General features: G+C 33.4%; 1 protein-coding gene across 3 annotated transcripts in view; it reads right to left on the bottom strand.

Moving 5' to 3' along the window:
• Positions 1-25835, bottom strand: part of LOC119645220 (venom dipeptidyl peptidase 4) — a 162046-nt gene that overhangs the window by 21294 nt on the left and 114917 nt on the right. The window lies entirely within an intron of this gene.

The following is a 25835-nucleotide window of genomic DNA, read 5'->3' as shown; positions in this document are numbered from 1 at the left end:
TATGATCCTTTGAGAAGAGCTAAGATAATAATTTTAGTAAGCTATTCAAATAAATTAGAGTTTGTTTCTTTTCAATTTTCAATCAGTTACAATGCGAATTATTTGAGATTTTCTCTTCTCCTAATCTCCTAATATGTTTGATTAACAATTTCTTAATATAATGATTTTTGAAAAAGATGCTCACAATCGTTTGATTTCGAGTATTTTGCGTTGAATTCGTTATCACTGTATCGATGATGATTTAACGGCCGTGACACAGTCAAATCATTTTGCAATTTTTTAACCTAATTTGATAGCTTATGCACGAAAAGTATGCAATTACATGCATTTGCATCATAAATAAAAATATTCAAGAGGTTTTTTTTTATAGATGTGCGTTTGTGTGTGTGTGTGTGTGTGTGCGTATGTATATGCAACAAAATGGGCATATGTTCGTATTTAGCTAAGCGTATAACCGTATTTCTTCATTTTTATAACCAACCGCTTTGACATTGACACTGACGCATAACTAATGCGAAATTATCGTCAGCGTCGTCAGCATCACCATTATCATCAGCGTCATTATTATTTAAACTGTGCTCGTTAGTTTAACCCACTGGCATAATAACTTTTCCATGTTAGCACTTTTATACAAAACAGCAAAAAAAAAAAAAAAAAAAAAAAAAAATAGAAAATTGAGAAAAGAAAAAAGATACACAATAACAACAATTCGCTACTAACCTTCAAAGCTATTGAAAGAAATAAATAAAGAATTTAAGGAGATGGCAAGAAAAAGGTGACACTTTAGTTTTTCATTTAAACCAAAATGTATCCAAAACATAGATATTATGATGTGTATGTGGCAATAACAAACAGGTATGTGCCGGATGCTCTCTTTCACACATCCTCATGCACGTAGAGAGAGTGAGAGACCCGTAATACAGGCACGTACCCAGTCACTTAAATGCAGGCACACATATTTGTGTATGAATCGTGACTGCAGACATCAATTTGGCAAACAATTTGCAAATCTCTCAAATCATATAGAATATGATGATGAATAGAGGAAATACTTTGCACTATGTACTGTGGGCTCGAATAGATAGACCTGCATCGGCTGGCAGCTTAGTTAAGCAGGCAAGAAGGCTTACACAGTCGACAGCAAATGCTATGGATAACTATTTGAGTGTAAAAAAAGTTTAAATAAGAATTTTCAATGTGAATAGCAATAGATAGATAAATATAAAGTAAAATGCCTTTTTTTTCTTTTGATTTCTATTCATTTCATTGAAAAAGTCTTCTTCTGTGCTGTTTCGTCTATTTTTCTTTTTCTTTTTTTTTCCTTTTCCTTTTTTTTTTTTTTTTTTTTTTTCTTATAAAATTGTAAAGAAATTCAAATGCTTAGAATTCTTTTCTTTCTTTTGATTTTCTCTTTTATTATTTTTATTATTATTAATTTTTTTTATTTGCTTTCCAAACATCCTATGAATGAAAAGTTTGGTTAAAGAGAAAATTAAAATCCGTTTCATTGCGGTCAAAAAGAAGAAGAAGAAGAAAAAGATCAAATTGGCTTTAAATTCTTTGTCACAAGATTAACAGAGAAGTTTTGCCCGCGTAACGGTGTGAATAATATTTAAAACATGCAATATTTTCACCAAAATGTCCTTTTTAATGTTCTGTTTACATGCTTTGCACAGACCTTAGAATTTTCCTTTCATATTTATAATTCGAACATAAATAATTTGTATGAAGTCATTGCATTGAATTATCGATGCATATATATTTGCACCAAGATTCATACACGATTTAAATTTTTTATCATTTGCGCGGCAAACTGTAAAGAGGTTTAGAGAGACGTCGTCAATTAATGAGAGCCTTCCAGACAATGGCATCATGGTAACGAATTGAACATTTCGAGAAAATTCCATCTTTACGCATACAAGGTTCGATTAACCCAAGAATTACATCTCAGCCCCGAAATTGAAAATAAACCTTGAAAAATTTCAATAAAACTGTACGTGTGTGAATAATATGTTTAATCATAATTCTATGTTTTGTATTGAAATTAATTGTCGCGCCAGTTCTAGTGCAATCGCTATTTATGAAGATAAACTTTGCATAGTTGGCCGGTAATCACTTGCTTACTGCGTTCTGATAATCGAAGAAACACTAAAAACACCTGCTTACTAAATTTGGCAATAAATCAAGCCATAATTTCATCAGCTACAATGGTAAGAGATCGATTAGAACCGAAGTCATTTTGGAGATATTAAGTGTGTTAAATATAGAATATCATGGGAATTTATTAAGTAAAAGTAATGCTAACGGCCAGGCGCGTGATACTAGATATTAGTGGAGAAGAAAAACCCCAGGTTGACATTTATATACAATATTTTTGATTTGATCTTATTGGAACTAAATTTTTTTTCCTTTTTAAAATGTATTTTTACTAAATAGTAAATGAAATTACGCAAATAAATTATAAATAATATATATGTGATATATAAAATAATTTATACATATGAAAAAAAAAAAAAAAATAAAATAAAAAAACAATGCATTAAGATCAACTGTAAAAATAGTACATCGTCAATAATTCTCGGGACTAAGTAAGAAAAACTGTTCTTTTCGAAAATTTAGCTTTATTCTCAACACAGATACTGTCAGGGGGCTTATTAGACGAAAATGAAAGGTTTATTTATTAAGTCGTATATTTAAGCGGTAATTGGCACCCACCAAATTTGCAAGACAATGCTTCATCTAAGAGGGCGTAGAATAAAGCTAGAATAGCACATATGAAGGTTTAAGTGTGGTTAAAACCCTCTCAGGGCAAGGCCCTCGCGACCATCAGCACTCTGCGAGGATTCGTATTCACTGGGGAGGTTTCCCTTTCGTTTCCATACCGTGACTTTCTGTGAACAATATGTCTAGGAGTATACTTTGTCACTATCATTCCGAAATTACATACGGGTCGTACTCGGCGCATGTGACTAGACAGCGCTTCAAAGCGATGCGTTCTTTTTATGATAAACTTTTCTTTTTTCCGAACTAGAAGAAACTTTAAAAAAAAGATAATCTGTAATATTGTTATTAGTAACTAAAAGTAAAAGCACACTTCGAATTCTATACTCCTTTCTTAACGCACTTTACAGCTTTTGCTGCAGCATCATATGCACACTTGCCCAGAAAGTAAAGCATATTCAAGAGTTGACTTTCATCAGCGCTAAGAAAGTGGGTAATGCAATGGTCAACATCGCGATAGCAGATTTAGTCTTCAGGCATGCGATTTGATCAAAAATCAACGGAGTATGTGTATATCCTGCTGTAGAATATTTCAGTTTCCCCCGATTTTTAGAGCAGAAGTAATCGAAAAAGTTCAAACGTTATAGCCTCATTGTTGTTTAAAGCAAATCACACAATGTACATTTTTTCATTTTTCTAAATTTTTTAAAATAGAACGAGGATTGTTAGAATTACTGCGTGGGTTAGATTGGACTTTTTCAACTTTTGTTCTTCAACAAAAGTTGTCATATGGCACGTAAAAATCGCAACTTGTTTAGCGGTGGTGCGTGAAAGAATCCTTAAATATCTTTAATCAAAGGCTAGTTTTCTAGATATCTATGAAGTTTGAAACAAATATTAGTTAATCAATTAAGGACCGAAAGTTAGAAAATGGCTACGATCTATCCAAATACATGCCCACAATATAGAAGAAACTAAGATAACCTTTAAAAAACAACGATAATTTTTTCATATTTTCTTCTATAGTTTACGATCTCATGAAGACATTTTCGAAGAATTGCTATCCGTACGATGCTTGTTCGGTCCAAAAAATAGTCTCGATTTGTTTACTAATGGGATCATAATTAATAATAAAATTTTTCGTGGAATAAATCCACAATTTATTCGTTATTAGATAAAGAACGTGCTAAAGTGCATTACAATAAGTTGATAGAAGTAGCTCTATGGAAGACATCGGTTGTGCTACTGTTAACGCTTGATTATCATATTTTTTAAGTTTTCCGTTGTCCAATGAAAATAAAAATAATAAGTTGGAGGGAAAGTTCTATCGTATTTTAAATAGGCGGGTAATTTTTCTTGTAAATAAAATCCACATATAACATGTCGAGAAATTGCGGAAGAGTTAGGCATTCATCATACAGCTGTTAAATCTCTTGGGTTTGTGTTAAAGCAAAGTAATTGAGTTCCAATTGAATAATCAATTTAAATATTTTCTTTAAAATACAACCGAACATTCTCTCTAACCTATTAAATATTAGAAAATATTGTAAATTACTTTTGAATAAAGGAGTTTGTGCGTTTGTTGCTTAAAGAAAAGTTACTTATCGAATATTTTTTATATAAGATATATTTGCTAGCGACTATCCAGTTCATTGAATCTATGTCTAGAATGAGTTTCTTTGAGAATAATCAAAATACTGGGGAACAAGCGCAAATTTTTCTTTCTCTTTTGAGGCTTGAGTACTTATGAAAATCGCCTCGCGATATAATAAAGAATATCCGAAGTGATTGTGGTTTTCATAGACTTTTTAATAAGTTTGCGCTTCTGTTTAAATAGCATAACTTATAGTTAAACCAATTCATGTGTGAAGGCACATTGTTTCTTAACTCATGTGACTACACAAGCAACAACAATAAGCAAGAAAATTATATTGGGTCGTGTCAGAATTTTTTGTGCCCATTACCGTTACCATAAAGAGGACAAAAAAGTAAAAGAACTAAATTTTCATGCTCTATAATACGAAGTAGGCGTGGCTGATCCTTTCCATTTTCAAATTAAAAGTTTTTGTCGCATGGACATAGGCATGTGTGGGCACTATAAGTGTGTGTGTGTGTAAAAAAGTTTAAGTCATTTTCAAATTGCATGTTTGCCACTAATACTACGCAGTCGCGCAGACAGACAGAGGGACATGTTTAGATGCATTCTAAATTTGAAACTGGTCAAGAATTTATACGCTTCATATGTTTTTTGAAGACTGTTTCTGCGCCTTCTAAAGCTATTGAAGAAAGAACAAAATTTTGGTACGCTATTATTATCGAGTACGCGAGGTCAATTTTTACCATTTTTATACAAATGATACATTCATCGCCTATAGAATATGCGTTTAAATTTTCGTACATTTATCTGCTATAGTTTATGAGTGATAAGCAAAATACCAATTTTGCTCAGTTTACGTGGTGTCGTAGGCGTGGCCTTCCTGCGTGCAAGAACTTTCAATATTTTTGCCAAATTTGAAGTCGATAGCACCATTTTTGCGGCCAACTGACTGTTTACAACGGATGGACGAACATGGTTAACTTGGTTTAGAATTTGATACTGATCAAGAATATATACATGCTTTGTGGAGTCTCTGATGCTTCTTTTTGACAATATGAACTTTCTTGTCGTTTAATTTCTCCTGAAATAAATATTCAAAGGCTTTGCCGTTGAATCCGCCTTCGAAGCCAAATCGATCGTTTTGACATTTCTTGGGTATTCGCGTGTAGAATGGATCACTAATAATTTTTTTTTTTGCTGCCAGCAATCTTATATACTAGAGTCGCGTATAGGTTTTACAGGATGACAAGAGAGCGCATCTAATACTATATCATATTCGTTAATACTATGCTTATGTTCTGCAAGTTAAAATATTATCGTTAGATTTTACTTCGCAGAATATAACAGGGGCGAGCCCAAATTAAATGAATAGAAGGCACTAAGGTTTATATTCTTGCTGGAAGCCGCAAGACAAAGGTTTTCGCTATCGGTGAAAAACCTGTTTTTAATCTTATTGTTAACCAAACAGTTTCTTTGTGAATTATAGGAATATATTCATTACTTTTTTCTTATTAAAAAATGCAAGCTTTTTGTTTTCTTTCGAAATATAGCCCTCCAGCCAAGAATTTATATATATTTTTTAAATTCCCCGTATGCTTGCGGAAGCTGCGTTTGAGATATCACTTCACTCAATACGTCGACGTCGGCCTGACATACATATGGTAGCACCGTTGACAGGCGCATACGACTTCTAAACCACCAATACCAACCACCGTGGAAAACGTGTCAAAATTTTATGGCATACCTACTGCTACTTCAAAAGTTACAGCTGTTTTAGTGAGGCTTCTTCTTTGTTCCGCTCCGAACCGCTTTTGCGCGATTGCCGTGGACTCGGTGATTCATTCTGGAGTGAAGTGGTACATCTATGTTTCAATTATTGTTATATATCACAAGGCAGCTCCTTTTTACTTCGTCGAAACAGCGCCAAACAGTGCATCAATATGTTGTGATGGAAAGTGACCAAACGCGGCACTCTTTTTGAATAGAGTTTCATCGTAGATAGATGTTCATGCCAAGTAGTAAATATGCTGCCTTCTGATATCTTGAAACTAATTCACGCAACTTCACTTTTCGGTCTTCCAAAACAATTTTGTACACTTTTGTCATGCGTTTTCTGGAACTACTGCCGACTTTGGACGCCCCGAACGTTCAACATTCCGTATCTATACGAGTTTGTTTAAAGTTAGCTAACCATTCATAAGTTTATTTTTTTGACAAGCAAGAGTCCTCATAACCCCCTTCAAATCAATGCTGGTTGTGAGCGGTATTTTGTGTTCATCACAAAGCAATGTGTTAACCAACAAGAGAATTTCAGATTTTTCCATTGCTTTAAAAATAGCGAATGTAGCGCCACTTAAACGACTACTATTTCTAAAATAATGGTCGCAATGTCATTAGGTTATGACACCGATCGTGTGAAAGCTGATTCTTCCCAGATGGGTGAATAGTGTGGTCACATATGTATCAGACCGAGGACTTATTGAGTGGTAATTCGGCAAAAACTATATATTTTATTTGTTCTTTATTTGAACGATGTTTGCAAATACATATTTCTAAAATATGTAACAATATTTAACAGCTAGATTATGAAATTAGGTATTTTTTCATGGCTACTAATCTCTAAGCAGCTCCAATGTATTGTTATGAATTTCGCTTTTCGAAGATAGGACTCGTACCACTAGATGGTGGATATTCTTTTCAAGAGAAATGCACTTCAAAATTCTTTTATTTAAAATTATATTGCTTAAGAGTAGGATTATTCACAATTTATTTTTGACAATACTCTCGACTACTCAACTCAAATATTCTGTTTCTATTCAAATGTTCTTGTCCGACTGACCCTGTCTTCCGCAAATGATCTATTTATACACATTTTTACAAGCATATTACTATTACTTAATTTCATGGTTTCACTTTTAATCCGTTAACCTGCTTTTCCGCTACTCGATTTCCTCGGTCGGCAGCTGTATGACGCGTCTGCGAATGTGCACTTGGTTTTTCCCTCTCTAGGGAATTTATTATTTGGGAAAATTAATTATCCGAAATGAATTTAATTAAGGGAGTTCCGCAACAGTATGTTTCGTGATTGCTCTGTGCAGCCAAAGTCTTTAAAAGTTCCCTTCTACCCATCACTTCAATTATTTTTATTTCTCTCATCACGTTAAGACAATAACTTTAATTATCAATTGATATATGATGATATAAAAAATAAAAAGAAAACGCTTGCCACCATGATCCTTGACACTCGACCCTTGTTATGATCAAAAAAAAAGAAAAAAAAAAAGTCAAAAAGCTATTTCGCTCTGTCTGTCGCTATTCTGGCTGTTTGTGTATCCCTCTTAAAATTCTATTAATTAAATTTACATGCATACTTATTTAATTAGCTTGTAACAGTTGAAAATTTATGTAAATGTTCATGTAAATACGTGGAATGCATTTATCATTTTTAAGTGAATTGAGTTTTTCGTTTCTCATTCGCATTCTCATTCTCATTCTTCTTATTATTATTGTTGTTTTGTGCTGTTCTAGGCTAGCAAAATAACCTTGTTCTTGTTGCTCTTGATGCTTTTACACACCAACAGGACAACAGCATTAAACCTTGTCCGGCAGATGACAATACAACAGCACTTGTACTTATTCTTTTTACAAGGCAATGTCATTCCCTCTCAGTAAAAACGAGAATGTTTACAGAGTGAAATGCCGAAATGAAGCTTGTTTTGTGCAAATTTTAAAAAGAACAAGTCACACATAAATTCATATTCTTTTTAGGCCGAATTTCGGATACCTAAACCAAACTGAACCGTTATACATAAATACTGACTGCGATGGGTGACTAATTATACAAGTGCAAGTAAACTTCTAGATGATTATATACATTTCTTACATTTGAATTTACTATGACATTTAAGACTTCTTCTTATCTGTTCTCTCTTTCAATCTCTTCAAAACAACAAAAAAAAAGGTAATATTTTTGAATGTAGGTACTTCTGATTACTTTATAAGATCCATTTCCAAATGTTACATATGACGCGACAAAATTGCTATTCGCTTAATTTCCAAATAGTGGATGTAAATAAATAAATAAATAACGTGCGGGAAGAAGACAAGATAAAGACAGAGGAGAGCAGATTCTGGCATTTATTGAACAAAATTTGTTGTTTTAACTCACTTGAATTGTAATTAAAATACGAGGCAATTTGAGTTCGTTATGGTCGAATAGGTTCATACTTAAACTTCTCTATATTTCGAAAAAAGCCAATGTATAGTTTCGAGCGGTTTTAGGGGAGAAGTTACTATATATTTTTCATAATTTCTTCAATATCTTTAAAAAAAAATTTTCTACTAAAACACTGGATAAGTTAAACATTTTTTATTAACAAACGATTATGATTTTTTTTACGATTTCGAAAATTGCACGTTTTAATTCAAGTGCTCGCCTATAGACATATACATGTAAACTAAAAAATATTTTATTGATTTTTTCAGATTAAAATTTGCATTTATAATGTGCGTGCAGGAGAGCCTGTAAATAAAGGATGAAAGCGCGAAAATGGCTCTGGTATTCTCACTTTTTAAAATCTTTCAAAAAAATGTTTTTTCTTTCTTTCTATTATCATTCTGTTATCCTTCCTTTCACCCCCAGAAAAGTGCCTAAAATATGCTTTTTTTATAAGCTGATACAGTATCTTCCACTCTACCTGAATTAAATTAAATGAACTTCACCCGAATAACTATACAGAAGTCATTTGGAGTGTTTACAGTAACAGATTCTATCTCGTGTCTTGATTGTTCCCTTCAATTTTCTTTGATGCTAACGTATCTCAACAGGCAGCTTGATTATATAACGATTGATCTTTTTACTGATCTTACTGAATCGCTCTGGTTTGCCTGGCCACCATGTTTTGGTAGGCAGGCAATAAGAAGAGCTTTGTGCCTTTGATCATTTCATTTGTCTTAACTGTAATTTTGCATACACAGATTATAATCGTTTTCAGCACGATTCTGCATGTTTTCATAAAAAATTTCAAATTTTAACGCAATTTTTCGTATCTGTAGATTATTCTTCTCGCGTGGAGTTTCATTATTTTTAAAAAGAGACTAAATGCGATTGAAAAACGTTTTCGAGGATAGTGAGAATGCCAACACAATAGCCAACATATTCATCGGTATGTATGATTACATCGACGACAAATCGTATACTCAATTAAGTAATTTTACAATTCATAGTTATGTGCATATAGTATTGTTTTCTATCTGTATCAACGAAATGAAAAGCTTAATACGCCATCTGAAATTCGGTTGCTGAATAGATATTGCATCTACGCAAAATTCCACGACGAAATTTCGACAACTATCGCAATTAGTTGCTTTTACGGTCGTCTAAATATCAAACGATATGGAATATGTCGTGAATTAAGGGAAAGCTTTTATTAACATTTAAAGGGAGAAGATGTTTCGATTGCGATACGCTTTTTAATTTCCGTAAAAGCAAGAACGCATTGCAAACTGACAGTAAGTGATGTATCTTTTAGGCTAAATATGAAGCGGAAGTGAGCGATAGAAGATTTGTTTTTCAAGATGCTTCAAGCGCTTTAGACGCTTAGTGCAAATAACTTTTTATTCGGCACAACAAAAACTTTAATTAAATTTAATCGATTAAATCAATGCTTGCAACAAATCCTAACAACATTTAACGACTACTGAATTTGAATGAATAGAACTGTTTAAGGTTGTTATACTTCTTTGCAATTTTCGATTTTTTCACTATGGACTTATGCACAGACTAAACGTAATTAAACATGAAACAGCATAGATATAACACTTGCGGCGCCATCAGAACGAAGGTGGTGCGTTTCTTATAAAAAAAAAAAAACAAAAAAATCGTGTAAAACTCATTTCAGTCTGCACTTTGTGTACTATGTATATGTATGTGTATAAAGTAGGAGGAAATATCCTAGGTTGTGACATTTATTAGTATTGCTTAGCATTTGTATAAATTTGAGAAAAACAAGGAGGAAGCGAGATTTTCGAAAAATTTGTAACATTAGGTAGGTATTTTACTATTGATGAAGAGACTCAGGTGTGCTAATATTTGTAGTTTGTGTTGCGGACACGTTACAGAGTAAATTGTTATTATGACTAAAATGCAATTTTTTTCTTTTCTTTAGTTTTTTACTGCGAAAATAATCGCGTAAATCTGACTGTCTCTTGGCAACAAATTATTTCTTTTGAAAAGTTGATTTCGGTTAAGATAAGGTCTTGTACCAAGCAAATAATGATATGTTTACAATTCTCGTGTTTATTCTTCTTTTAAATTCACATTCATTCACCTTTTTATAATTAAAACGAAAGATGAGTGATGTATTCAATTTGTTATTCTCTCTGTATCGTGTCCACTCGACACGAGAGCTTCTAATGAGATGCTTTATTACGTTTGGTACATATTTGAAACTCCTTCAATTGTTTGTCTACTCTAAATACTTTTATCGTTCTAAAATTTGTTCCATGATACCTACTTGACCTATATCTAACAATATAACGTTAGAAATTTTTTTTTCTACATATATTGAAATGGTTGAAACGGTGTTCGGCAATGGCCGGATCCTTTATATCCAGTACATTTTTTCTTAAAAAACAATGTCGAATGGGCGTGGCCCGCTTTCTAATTCAATTTTTGTGTTAGCTAACTCGATTTTGATATGACTTTTGTAAACAGTGCGGCGCTCAGTTTATGTTGCACGGGTAGCGTGCCCTTTAACCGATTTCGCCAACTTCCAGTACCAATTTGCCTGTAATATACTTGTTGCATGATAAATTTGAAACCGGTAGCCTCATTTCTGCGACTAGCGAAACATTTGCCACAGACTTTACATATGCGCACAGACGGACAAGTTTACTTGTTTTTGGACAATTAACTAAGCCATGTTTAAGTATTTTGTGTATAGTTATGAGCTGTTCAATCCGCTCAGGGTCGTTTGCAAGAACCTAAATGACGTCTACCACTTATTCTCGTTATCGGACTCTTTAAAGTCCATTAAAGCAACATTGCTTAATACGCGCGATTTACCTATGTCGTATTTAAACTAGCTTTTATCCTTAAAAAGTCGTTACGTTTCGAAAGTGAATTATTGTCAATTTATTATCGGTTGCCAGGCTTATGCATGTTTGCGATGGCTTAGGGGTTCATTTGCAATTTGGTCCTCTACCGGTTGTAAGTGTGGCTCTATACTGATAGTATACATGCTTTTTCTGTTTTTTTTCTTCTTATTTGTTTTATTATACTTATACTTATAAATTTTATTATTAATTAATATAAGTTTTGCATTATGAGCCAATTGAACTCGACTGTTATTTGTTTAGTTGAGTTTCTGGTATAAGTAGAATTAAAATAAACAAATAAATAAATAGAACGGAGTTGTTAAGTTCTAAAGCGATAAAATCTATGAAGACGGGTGTCGGTTTATAGCGATCGATTGCAATTTTTATATGTCGAGTAGTGAAGTATACGGTTTTGTTGGTATTGGTTGAAAAGCTTTTCGATTGGAGTAAATATCAAATTTTTAGAAATGTTTTTGGACTATGATTTCCTATACGAAATAAAATAAATTTCATACTGAAAGATTGTATTTACATAAACCATTCGTTTTAATTTAATGTGACATATATATGACAGAAATGATACAGCGTTGATTTTTTATTTGCAACCAAATGTCATATATTAGTTTCAGGTTAGAAGCCAGAGCTATCCTTCACGCTGCGAACCTTGCCCATAAAAACAAACTCAAAACCATCATTGTTACCGACAGTTTGTCTGTATCACAAGCTATTCGGAATCCTTCGACTTCGAGATGGAGCACCATCAACAAATTAAGGAATATAATTACAACACCCGACGGAAAAAATAAAATGTTATGGGTACCAAGTCAAATCGGTTTATTGGGAAATGAGCAGGCTGATCGAACGGCAAAGCATGCTGCTTCTGCTCCTCTAATTATGGATGAGGTAATTGGAAAAGTTGGATCTTCAAAGATACATTGGAAGAGAAGTTAAAGAGAAAATTGCAGAAGGAAATTTACAATACGATCATCAACACTACTCTTTCATTAACCCTTAATTAACTCCACCTTTATATCCAACCAATGTTGAGAAAACCAAGATCCAAAAATTTTCGAGAATTCGCCTTGGTCATACAATTGCAACTCACCAATGGATCTTGAAGAAGTCTTGCTCCCCAATCTGCAGTTGTGGAAAAATTCTCACTATAAAGCACATTCTCTGCGACTGTCTTAACTTTTCCTTGGCTAGAAGTATTGCATTTGAAACGATTAACCCTTTGGACATTCTAAAATCCGCTTCAGAACAGAATATCAATTCAATATATTGTTTTATTAGTACTACTAAGCTCATTATGTAATGTACATTTATTTAAATTATAGCCGATAGCCTGTGTTGCTAGTGCTCAATGTCTTTTTTTTTAGTCTAACAATTTATTTCATTAGTCTAAAATTGTAATAATAATAATAGTTTCAGGTTAAGAGAACGTTTGTTTTATTTTAGCTGGAATGCGCTAAACACCCTGGTGGCGAACGGGTTAAAACGATTCAGCATTTGATGCTGCTCAAGAATATATGCACTTAATTAATCTTCTGAACCATTCGTCTGGGAGTCGAATATATCGTTTTATCAATTGTCTGTTTTTTCCTTTTTTTTTTTTTTTTTGATAGCACCTTAAGAATGATGTCTTCTTCAAGAAGACGCAAAAAATAGACGACGACCTCAGTACGAAATTATGGAGAGCTTCAGTCGTGGTCCGCAGGAGATGTCGTGAAATTTGCCTTATGTAATTTTAGTTGATTCGTTGCTTGTTGTCGGCTTACGAACGCATCAGAACATCAAACGATAGCTAAAGATTTGAAGCAACATCAAAAAAATGTTGTTTACATTTGCTACAAGAGCTACATTTAGGAAATTAGCAAACAAGACGTTCTCCTTGCTAGTTTGCAAAATTTCAAATGTTTTCGAGAATCGTATTTTAACAGGCGAGGGAAGCCATTTGCAGATGCCTGTGTAACACATGGTAGGAGGTGAAGTTTGTCATAAATTGCTGTAAAAGTCGTATGATCTTGTAGAGAAAGAATGACGTACGACATGCGTCAATTTAATGGACTTTTGATTATAGAAATTCAGGATAAGGAAGTCGATAGAGATAGATGTTATAAATTACTTTTTAATCATATATTGTAGCAAATACGTGTGTCTACTCTGTTTTTCTTGGACACGTCCAATTTTGCTATTTTCATACAAATATCATGTTGTATATCTATTTCTACGAAAACTTGGCAGTTTGATTGGTCATCTTCGCGTATCGTCATATTTGCAAAAATGAAGATAAGAAGTTGATCGCTCCATTTTCTTAGAGTCGTGTTCTTCATCGATAAAGAAATATTTTTATCGAATTTTGACTTCCTAATTTCACTTTTGCGACAATGACGATCCACAAAATTGATGGAATTCCATAAATCTAGTGTTACATTTTTGCTAAACGATAGTTGTTTAAGATTCGGATCAAGATAAATACATATAATATTCTTACAGGTTTGTAGCGCGTTATGTGGACAAAAGTAAATTTTACGCGAAACTCTTTTCGAATAACTGCTCCAGCGATGTGATAATGCTTATTAAAGTGAATGTGTATGTGCGCCGTGTTGTTGACAGCGAAGTTGTCAACAGAAATTTCTTTTTTTTCACGTGAGTTGAATTTTGAAATTTTGCAAGTGACTAAAGCCAAGCACTTTGTAGATGCGATTGTGGTAAGGAGATGAATTTTGTTTAGTTTTATACTTACGTTCCCAAGAGAAGGCTAAATTAATTTTTTGCGATTTTGTTTTTAATAACTGCAAGTCACATTTATGATGTATACACTAATTTTTGATTAAAGTTCTAAGCCCGCTTGCTGTATTAGCGTTTGTGGAGTCGTAGGAGTTTGCTTGGAATCTGAGTTTTAATTTCCGATTAAGAGAGAATAAATAAATTTGGAAGTCTGTGCAGAATGCTGACATTAGCGAGCAACCTGGAAACTTATTGTATTATATTGATAAAAGAATTCATCAACGGATATTATTTTTCTTATTTCTCTTAGAGACTTTTTGTGAAAACATAATTTTTGTGGCAATCACAATTAGCCGGCTTATACGCTTACAAAGCTATTGGCCCATTTGCAGTTTTTACTTGGAAAAAGAAGCGATCAAATACTCTGATCTCGATCGTCTTTTGACGGTATATCATTTTGACGGGTGTTAAAGGTTCATCAACTGTAAATGTTCATGTTATTAACCTTTCTTTTTTTTTCCCAAGCAATTGAATTTCTTCACCCTTCCTCGGCAAAAAAATTATTTACTATTGAGTATATTGCAGTGCTAATCCTGCCGACCAATCCGTTACTGATCAATTCATCGATTCATTGGCTTTGAACAGCAGACGGCGAACATTATCACAGACCAACACTGATAAATCAGTTTTTGAAGGCATTTGTCTTACAGAAGCGTAGAATTATCGCTAAACGTTAATGCATTTTGATCACTGATTTATGCCCACACATGGAAGGCCCTTTGAAATTCAACTATGTATAGAACAAAGCTTTATATATATATGTATATATATAAGAATTTCATTTGAGAAATATATGTGGATTTGGGAAGGATGAAGAGATTGAATGTAGCAAAATCTTTCCCAACAACATTCTCCGTCTACAGTTACAAATTACTTCTCTATTCACCTCACTAAAGCCACATTACGAAGTACAATTAAGGTTAGCTTTATTTATTGCGGTACTTTGGATGTCTGGATGACTTCGCTGAAGTTGCTGACAAATCCCCTTTCTGGCTCCATTCCATTTGATTGTTTTTAACATTATTATTAATTATAAAAATTAACACAATTGGTTGGACTGGTTTTCGGTATGCAGCAATTTAAGAAATATAAGGCAAGGTTTTAATATTTACAGTTACCAATTAGTTGCAGTGTAAATGATTGAAAATCGACTTTCAATTTTTACGTCAACCAAATGAACTTTCACTCAATCTTGCAATCAATAATCGTAAGTTAATGAATGGGGATTACAGGACTAGACGTAAGTCGATCCTACCTTGTTTCCTGGTTTTAATTTCATTTCATGGTAAACAGTTAGGGCTTACTTTGGAAGAATCGCGACTAATTGGAGAAATTTTTGGGACGTAACAATATGAGGCCAAGTTTTTCTTCTTTGAAAGCACATAAATTTCAAGCATCATAGGTTTGATTGTATATAGAAAAGCGATTCTGTATTTGTTTTTTTTCTTTTTTTTTGCCTTATATTTGCGTTTGTGTATTTGAGTGGCTTAAATTCGTTGCGAATGTTAACGTCCTGTAACTACAATAAAAAAAAAAAAAAGAGAGGAGGATGTTCCAAATGTAAAAGTGCATCATTATAAGTTTGCACAGAAACTTATATACATATGAAATTGTTACGGTAGAAGTTCGTGACGATATTGATTTATTGTGTGAGCATATCTTTTTAGTTAGCAATAATCAGGCGCTTTTTTTTGAGATGACTATGAAAACAGACGTTGCCAATAAAGCACTGGAATCTTATGCCAAAGGAAGATCACAGAGATTTCCATCGAAATATGCGAAATATATATTGTAGCAAAGACGATCACACTAAATATGTGAAGCAGATCTCGCAAGAGAATCGCAGACATTCTGGACAAAATATTTGAAAAGATTCCTAATAAGTCTCGTAAGATGATTGCAACAACTGTGAAGTGTTTGAAAAATATCTTGAAAAAAAAAATTACAAAGATTCTCCAATGATTATTTAAAGCATACCTTTTAAGAAGACCAATTAAGCATTTAAGACACGTTCGAGGAGAAGAAGAAAGAGATTCCAAATCAAATGTTTAAAGTATACTTGCGAAAAACATTACAGTATCATAGACTCTCGATTAAATAGGTCTCTCAAAGAACATACGCTCTTTCAACAACCGGTATTACCTTAAGTATATCAGGCAAAGAGCTATAGTTGTACGGCTTGCGTGGTAGGTGATCCTAATCCACATCAATTTAACGTTAAAAAGTCAGTGAACATCAATTATTAAGACAAACCATCGCTTGCAACAGTCGACCCAGCAACTGTTCCACGGGGAACAAAAAAAAGAAGATGGCCTAACTATAGTACCAGCTAGAAAAAGGGACTGCTCAACGATTTCTTTCCGGGTTTTGCAACTCCAAGGGCAACAATTTTCTTGTTTACCTACCCAGATAGATTAACATGAATGTTTTTCTTTAAGAGTTTAAGTTTCTTTTTTCTCCTCTCTAAGTCGTAATCTTGTTGAAGGATTTCAAGTACCACATCAGCGAAGATTATTGATAGCTTCCTAGTTTTCGCTTGTCTTACGTTATATGTTAGCGCGACAAAAGTGCAAAAGAAGCATGAAATTTAAAATTGCACTCTCTCGTGGAAAGATGCTATGTTAAGTAAAACGAATGAGTATCCACTAAAGCCGTGTAGGTTCTTTGCAAGCAACTTTTTAATTAGACTTAAAAGTCATCTCTATCGATCGACAGTTATTAACGAAACATCAACTCTTTTCTAATTCAGGACACTTAAACATTAGTTGTGATTAAAACTTTTCCCAGTGTATTCTTAGGTTTTTAGTGGAGAAACTTTATGCTAAATCTATTGTGATGAGGGTTACATGTGCTCATTATGGGCAACTTTCACTGTTCATTTACACACATAAGCAGAACTTTAATGTAAGTAGAAGTGAACTAAATACTACATTCCGTACATACATGTGTTCACAAATGCTTATGTGTAATATGTAGATGTATATAAAGGACTTAAAGAGAGAGAGAGAGAAGAAAAAAAAAAACGATGGCGCCAAAATGTTTTTTGTTTTCATTTGCCGCTCTTGTTTGTCATTATTGTTTTTGTTGCTGTTTTGTGTTATACTCTGCCATGTTAGGCGTTCATGAAAATGCATTTTATTGCCTTTATCAAAAATAAAACGTATGGATATATATATGTATATATAAATAAATCCATATACAAACATGTAGGTATATGCATATATATATATATATATATATATATATAAGAAGAAGAAACTACAAAGTTTACAATAACAAAACAACAAAAGAAATTTTTAGTAGAAAATACGTTTATTCAACTCTCTCTCCAAAGCACAGAAATTATATATACATATATACGCATGCATACATATTATATCCGTAAGCTCGTATGTGCATGATATAGATTTGGTTACAAGAGGCTTTAAAGCACAAGCCGAAGTATTTCCATTTATGCAAAGGCACTTGAGAATATAAGGCGCAGACTCCACATAATCCGTAACTAAAATATATTTCGACAATAAACTATCTCGAGCGGCTAGTTTACGTTATATTCGATCTCTGCGGTCGTCAAGCGTCGATCAAAATGATATAAATCGACCCGCGTGCACACACACACACACTTATATATATACACATGGACCCAAAGGTCACATGGTGAGATAAATTACTACCTCACCCAGTTCCTGACTGGCTGTTTCCGAAAGTACCTGTTCGGGTTCGGGCACGACAATTCGCCAAATTGCCCGGCATGCTCGAGAACGAACGAAGATGCAGAGCATGATATCTTTCGGTGCAGAAAGTTCGAGATTGGCAGACCCCAAATACAGCCCAGCGATATATTGGACGGGTTAACTGCCAGCAAAGAAATCTGGAGCACCGTAGGCGACTTTGTAAGCAGAGTGCTCAATAGCATATTCCACTGAGGTCCCACCATCGGAAGCGTGCTAACGACAATCAGCCTCCGCGAAGTAATACCTAACGTATGCGCCATGAATGACGAATCGTGCATGCTGCTACTAAGAACCAGCGGTATCCTTTGAAGATTTTCTACCTTCAGCTCACAGAGCAAAACACACACACACACACACACACGCGCATACACACGCCCATTTGAACGTGTGCTTTCGCTTATGGCATTTTTTATATTTGCGGCACATCTTTTTACGTATTTATAATGGAGCACTTAATACTTCCAAAACCTACGTAGCATTTTCTTAAAATAGCAATACATATTTAGGCTGCCATTTTAATGCTTTAAGCGAGAACGATATTTACCGGAGCTTGAAATAAAACCTTTAGGATTTTAAAAAGAATTATTTATTTTAAGCAAAAGCTTTTGGTGAACATTCCTATTAAGTTATATGAGAAAAATATTTTTAACCTTGGTTTCTTCTTAAGATTTTCGCTATCTTTTGCGTTTGTGCGGCAGAATAACCGCTTGGTGAAATTATTTTCATTGCATTAAAGCTTTGGCTAGAAAAAATTTGATTTCAAAGTTATTGTTATCACTATTTAATGTATGAAGTTGGATTAAGTTGGATAAGACGGAGGAAAATGAAATAAATCGGTCGTAGGAAATGCCTACGATACAAGATAAACTTATACCTCTGTTTTCAAAAAAAAAAAAAAATTAAGAATTCTCTTCTTTACTCCTATAATATATGACGGATAAAACAAAAAAAACTTCCACGATGGGTGATCTATAAGTGTATGACATATTTTCAATTTTTTACGTTCATCACGGAAGGAAGAGGGGTATACTCATTTTGTCAGAACGCTTGCAATACCCAAAAGGAAGTTTCAGAGATTTCACAAAGTACATATATATTTAATCAATGGCGAATTTTGAATCAGTTTAAACATGTCCGTCTATCCGTCTGTTCGCCGGTGTAATGTCTATTGTAGACATTCTCCTGTTCGCAAAAATTGAGCTATCGCCTTTGGAAGCTTTTGCACGCAGGTGAGTATTGAAAATCGGCCAAATCGAGGAAAGAACACATGCGTACAGTCCTGGGTAAACTGAGAACACCTCCGTTTTCCAAAAGGAAAAAAAATGGTATTTCTCGTCACTCTCAAGCTAAAACAGATGGACATATAAAAAATTGAACGTGTATTCTATGAGCGGCCCTGTAGTACCTACACAAAAACATTGTCCACGCCTGCTCAATATTAAAATGAAATAAATTGTTATTTTTTGGGTAAAACTTTTACAATTCTTACTCTGGACCAGTGTCAAATTCGGAATGCACCTGAAGATGTCGGACTGTTCATACGTCCATATGTCCGTTTGCCCAACTGTGCTGCACCTGTATGGAAACGTTTTCTCTTTGCTTTCAAATGTAGTAAAAGAATCTGAAAACATCCCAGAGTTTTTTTCATGAGTCAACTAACAACGCAACATAAAATGAGAACAGCTTTGCTTTCCGTGTTTTTGCTCGTTATTCAGAAACTACAACAGATATACGCTTTCAGCTGCTCAATATTATAGAATATGGAAATTACGATTTTTCTTTTTTTTATCATTTGTTAGGATAACGGCGAATGTTATAAAAGATTCCATCACAGCCGAAACGTTTGTAGTTTCATACGTGATACCACTTGGTGGTTTGCATGTAACACAATCAAGGATTTAAGGTAGATATACCTTTCATTATATCGACCGATTTAAAATAGTTTTTTGTAACGATTTAAAGTTTGTTTTGTTGATTGTGAAACATTTTAATCAAGTGACCTAATTTTGTGAAACCTATCGAATCACCCTATACCAATTCATTTAATTACTAAAACACCAAAAATTGTACATTATTTTCATGTAAATGCACAATTTTTATGAATGCCTCCACAATGGAGGATTTTCAAAAGTCAACAGGATACTCAAACGTATACATTTAGCAAACTTAATTTATTCATCAAAGCTTTTATTATTTCCCAGTTGCTACCGTCATCACAAACCACAAATTAGACTTTTTCGTCATAGAAGGATTTACTCTCATGAGGGCCTCTATATAAAAAACAGATCTATGTGACCCAAATTCCCTATGATTGATCCTTACTAAGAACTTTGTGACATATAAGGCTCCATTTTACATTAGAACCCTTGTTATGGTTGGATCAAAACAATAGACCCACATGGTACAAGCTTGGTAACGTTAATTTTCATGTCAAATTATTATTAAGAATGAATTTTCATCATAAAGTATTCAAAATTAGGTCCTTTTACTATATAAAGATTCAGTTATATGACAAAAGGTTCAAAAAATTGACCCATCTGATCCAAACTTTTCGCCGACACAATATTACTAAGCGATTTTTGTTTCTAAAATTCTAAACTTGACAATATTTTTGCTTATAACCATTTATTAAAATAACTGCCTTGTCTGGTGAGTGGTTCGATCCGAACCATTTCCAACAGCGTTCGGCTTTGGGCCAAAACATGTGATTGCACCAAATCTCAAAGATATATCTGAAAAATTGCGATCTATGATTGGCCCATGGACAGACATATCGATATAATGATAGATGAGTCTATCTCAAGTTTTTTTTGTGTTGCAACCGTCCTTGCATTGCAGATTATAAATATAAGACAAATTTAAACTTCTTCTCCTAAATAAATTTTACACTTCTTCTCCTATTAAGGTTCTGGGAACATAACAAGTATATCTTTAAGGGAACAGGAGTTATAATTTCTAGTAGTTTATCTAAAAAATAAATAAGGAATTGCTTTAAGCGAATTGATGTAAGGTATTTAATGGTCGGCTTTGCCCGACTACAATGTTTTTTTTTTAATATGTTATATATTTATTATTATTATTATTATTATTGTTGTTATAATTGGTTTGGACTAAAGAAACAAATTCTAGGACTAAAAGTAGAATAAGGCACCAGCAACTAAGAATGCCGGCTCTTTTTTTTAAAGCTAGACCAGATGGTTATTGTAGCCGTTTACGTAATGTTAAATAGTTTATTGGTATTATGTTCGCCAGAAATTTTTACGATGTCTGTAGTAATAAATGTTTCGGTAACGAGTTTTCGAGTTATCGTGTCTACTTAATAGCGTTCTTTTTAAAAGTTTTAACAACAATTGCTTTTTATAACTGTGTTTAGCGGGGAAAGTCAACATAAATGGGAAATATATATATATAGAAAAAGTTTAGCCTAGACATGAAAAAATACAAAGCGACACTCTTCTGCTTTTTATTAATCAAGAAACGAATTCCTCGTAATAAAATTGAATACTTGCTGCTAAAGAAAGGTCAGTAAGTATTATTAATTTGTTTACATTCACTAAGCTAAATGTTTGCATTTTTTTGGAGCTTGAGAGAAAAAAAAACTTATATACCACTCATATATCAAAAGTTCCTTTGTATTTGTATAGCAAATTTTTCAATTTCTCATTTTGAAATTATCTTTTAGGTAATTTACTACAACTGTACGTTTATTAAAAAGGAAAATAAGTTATTTCACAAATTTTTTATATATAAACTTTTAGTTCAATGAATTGAGAAAAAAAATGAAAACAGATAAAAACACTATAGTGGGCCATGGCCCATCATTGAAAACGGAAAAAGTCCGATTCAAAACACTTTGAACGGTTTTCGTCTCTGGACAAAAACACGTGAGTATGCCAAATTTCATCAAAATATCTCAAAAATTGCTCTCTGTATGTTCAGCAAAAGAAAAAAAGACAGATGGACGGATAGATGAACAGATAAACTTAGATTGATTCAAACAATCATTCTGAAGCGATAGGTATAATAAAAAGCGGGATTCCTTTTGGGTGCTGCATACATCTCCACAAGCTGGACATATCCTCGTACCGTAAGCGTTGTAATACAAATATAGAAAATCGTATTACTTGCACCTTAATAACGTAAGCACTGCAAACCCTAACGTACAGTCAGATAAACTTTAGGAGAAAATGCATTCGCGCTTGCTTGTTTAAAAAATATTGTTCTTATTTAATTCACTTTTGTTCTTTTAAATTATAAGAAATGTTGATATTAATAAAATTAGATAATTCGGTATAACAAGCATAAAATAAACCGTATTTATCCATTTAAGCCGATTTTTTTTTTTGTTCATTTAACCTTATTTAGGCAACTATTATTCTCCATGTCCGCTATATTTAATACAGAACTAACATCTCGCATGCTACTCTTCAAGCTCTTTTATTTGATACCCATATCAAAGGGATTGTTAGGTAAAAGATAATCCGACATTTTGTGTGTTATCACAGGAATCAAAGTGTGCGCCTGTGTGTGCGTGTGTCTTCAAAAATTTAAGCATAATAAGACACATGGTAGTATCTAAAGCAACGCTTGGAACTTTCCATTCCATGCTTATACCAAATCAAATTAAATGAAAATTTATAAGAAAGTAAATGCCATCTCTTCCTGTTTCAAAAAGAAAAAAAATTCTTTAAGATTTAGGTCATATTCATATACGTGCAGAAATACTGTACACATCCCATTCTTCTTTTTGATCGTTCCAATTTTGAGTCTTTAAATATACCTTATCACATGTACCAGAATGTGTCTCTCATAAATCATAGCAATGCAATAATTTATATAAGAAGACAATTTTCAGCATTGCACTGATAACACTGTTATGACGGTAATAAAAGATGAACATTAATAAAAAAAAAAACATATTATAAATCCAAATAATCAGTTAATAATATGGATTTCATTTCCTGATACAGTATACCGATGTTAATGTGGATGTTGGTTGATGTCATTGTCACAAGTATCAAGATTATTGCGTTCCTTTTGCCTATCCTTGAAACGATGTTTTTTTCTTTTTGCGTCAAAAATCGCAGAAATATACTATATAATGTTTTTGGTTGTCCTGAAAAATATTAAAACGTTTTTAGTGAAGTAGTTGGCTTTCTCGATACAATCGGAAATGTTAAGCCAGAAAATTTTCTCATTGTTTTTGTATTTTTACACTCACCAACAATGGATGAGGAGCATATTCATTTGTCAAAGTGTTTGTAACATGTAGAAGGAAACTTCAGAGGCCTTATAAAGTATACATATTTTTGGGCAAGCAGGCTCATCCTTCCGTCCGTCTGTCTGCATGTCTACGAAATGTTTGTGATAAACACTCTTCTGGTCGCAATAATAGCTCAAGTTTGAGCGGAAATTCTGGCGAGCAGATTGGTACTGAAATTGGAAGGGAATCGGTCAAAGGACACGACCACATCGTAACATAACCTAAGACCACTTTTGTTTTTTAAAACGAAAAAAAAATTTTGTGAGAAAAATTTGCATTTTTATCCTATGGGTTGTCTTCAAGCACCTGTACAAAAATTGAAGAAATCGCTCATGCCGACACACGAATCGATGAACTGTAAAATTTCGATTTTTTCACTCTATTGCCGTTTTTTGCTTATTGCTCATAGATTATTGAAATTCCTTTATAAAAAAGGTATAAAACATTTGCTTGTGGCCGCTTGTCTACAAGAGTTAAAAAATTAAATCTACTTCGATCAATATTTATAAAGATCACGTAAAAGCTTAAACTAAAGATGGTTCAGATCGTCCAGTTTCCGTTATGTACATTTAATCTAATTTAATGGCATATAGGCAATGAGTTTTCTAATAAATGCTTCCAAAACATATTTTTTTTTTTTTTATAAGTTTCAAGTGGTCATCATAAGTTACGGATGAAAACATACGACATATTTAAAAGTTTTCAAGACTTTTGATCACAGATCTGTGATATCTCAAATTATATTATATCTATAAAGTACAAGCTTTAGACTTTTTTTTATAAAAGTTTGGGATTATTACAAATGAAGGCCTACGTGACGAATGGAGAGGCGCGTATGATTGGTTTAATTGTTTTAGAGCGTTATGGTTATCGATGATGGAGACATTTAGCGGGATTTTTAAAGGGTCCCTTACATATGTAGGGAAAGCGCCGGGCGGTTATCCGATTTCGCAAATATTTGGAACGTATAGAAACATTCTTGAAAAACAGGTCACAAAATGTATACGTCTATTATCAGTATAAGAGCCATAGTCTGTGCATAGCATTGCATGCATCCCCAAAAATGAACAAATATAAAACAAGTAACAACATTATAGTCGGGCAAGGTCGATTATTAATTCCCCGACACCATTATATATATACAACCATTAATACCCTACCCACGTTGTCTAACCCAATTATTATTTTTATGTGAAAATACTGTTATGGGTCAATTTTCATCAATCACATAATAAAACTTCAACTTTTCTGTCCTACAAAGGATCATAAAAATCCTTACTAGGATAGGATCAAAAAAATAGGCCGGGATGGTCCAAATTTGGAACAGCTAATTTTTTATTACTAGACCTAAATGTCATATGAACTTTAGTTTTCGTTATACGAGAGGGGGCGCCAAAAATTGCTCCAGGCGGACCAAAGTTTTTACATCAATTTAGAATGCGGAAATACCAGTACCTAGCTACCTTTTTTGAAAATTGAAATTTTAGTCCATATAATGACTTTTCGAAATAGGGGTTATATGAGGAGTGGTCGAAGAAGTGGAACGATCCGAACAGTGATTCCAGCAGCGTTCGTCCTTGGAACAAGGTACGTCTGTGTACCGACTTTCATCAAAATACTTCAAAAATTGCGACCTGTAGTTTGAATGCAAAAATACATGCACAGACATCAGACGAATAGGCAGAGAGACAGGCTTAGATCGATTTAGAAAATGATTCTGAATCGATCGGCATAATAAGAGATGGGCCTCTCTCAAGCCTTTCTGGGTGTTACATACGCGCTCACAAACTTAATACACCCTATACCACAGGTGGTGTAGGACAGGAAAAAGAAAAACAAAACCAAGTGGCATACTTATGTAAAATGTAAGTTTTCATCCGATCAAACACAAAAAAAGCAAGCATTAAAGCAAGAGCCAATTACTTTACTTGCAAATTGTTCTGATGTGGAATTTTATTCCCCATAGTTTGATTTGAAAGAATAAACTATTTCTTCTACGCTTTTTCTATTAACGCTCGTTGAATTAGGGTAAGGAATTGGTAAAATCTTACCCATGGCACACCAAGCTGTGATCAGTGCAAATCTGATCATTTTTTGTTTTCCCTTCAAATGACGTAAATAAGTCACTATTCGTGTCAGGGGATTATCAAGGTTGTTTGGATGTATGCAATACAGTGAAGAACGTTTCGATTATGTTTTCACTATTATGTCTATCCGTTTGATAGGTGTTCATCTACTTTTGTGTTTGGATCGCACCATTTGTACGATAAGTAGTTATAGTAAAAAAATGGTTTAATTTCGAACATTTCCCAACTAAGATCGTCGCATTGGAGTATTCTGAAACACTAAATAAATGTTGCCAATTCAGATGAGATGGGATCATTTTTGAACCCCTTTCGTTCTTCCCGAATCTTTAGTTTATCTAACTTCAATTTAATCCCTAATCTCTACGCTTTAATTTCGCAAAAATCTTTAGCGCAATAGCTTGTTTAGATTATGTTTGGCGAGTTACTGTCCCTCGCTATATATGTGTATATGGAGCAAAAAAAAAAAAGAGAGAAAAAGAGAGAGAAAGAGAAATATATAAAGAGAGAGAGAGAGAGAGAGAGAGAGAGAGAGAGAGAGAGAGAGA

This window comes from Glossina fuscipes, unplaced genomic scaffold (assembly GCF_014805625.2).
Source record: "Glossina fuscipes isolate IAEA_lab_2018 unplaced genomic scaffold, Yale_Gfus_2 1, whole genome shotgun sequence".
Lineage (NCBI taxonomy): Eukaryota > Metazoa > Arthropoda > Insecta > Diptera > Glossinidae > Glossina > Glossina fuscipes.
The sequence above is the reverse complement of the archived record's forward strand: the minus strand, read 5'-3'. Positions and strand labels throughout refer to the sequence as shown.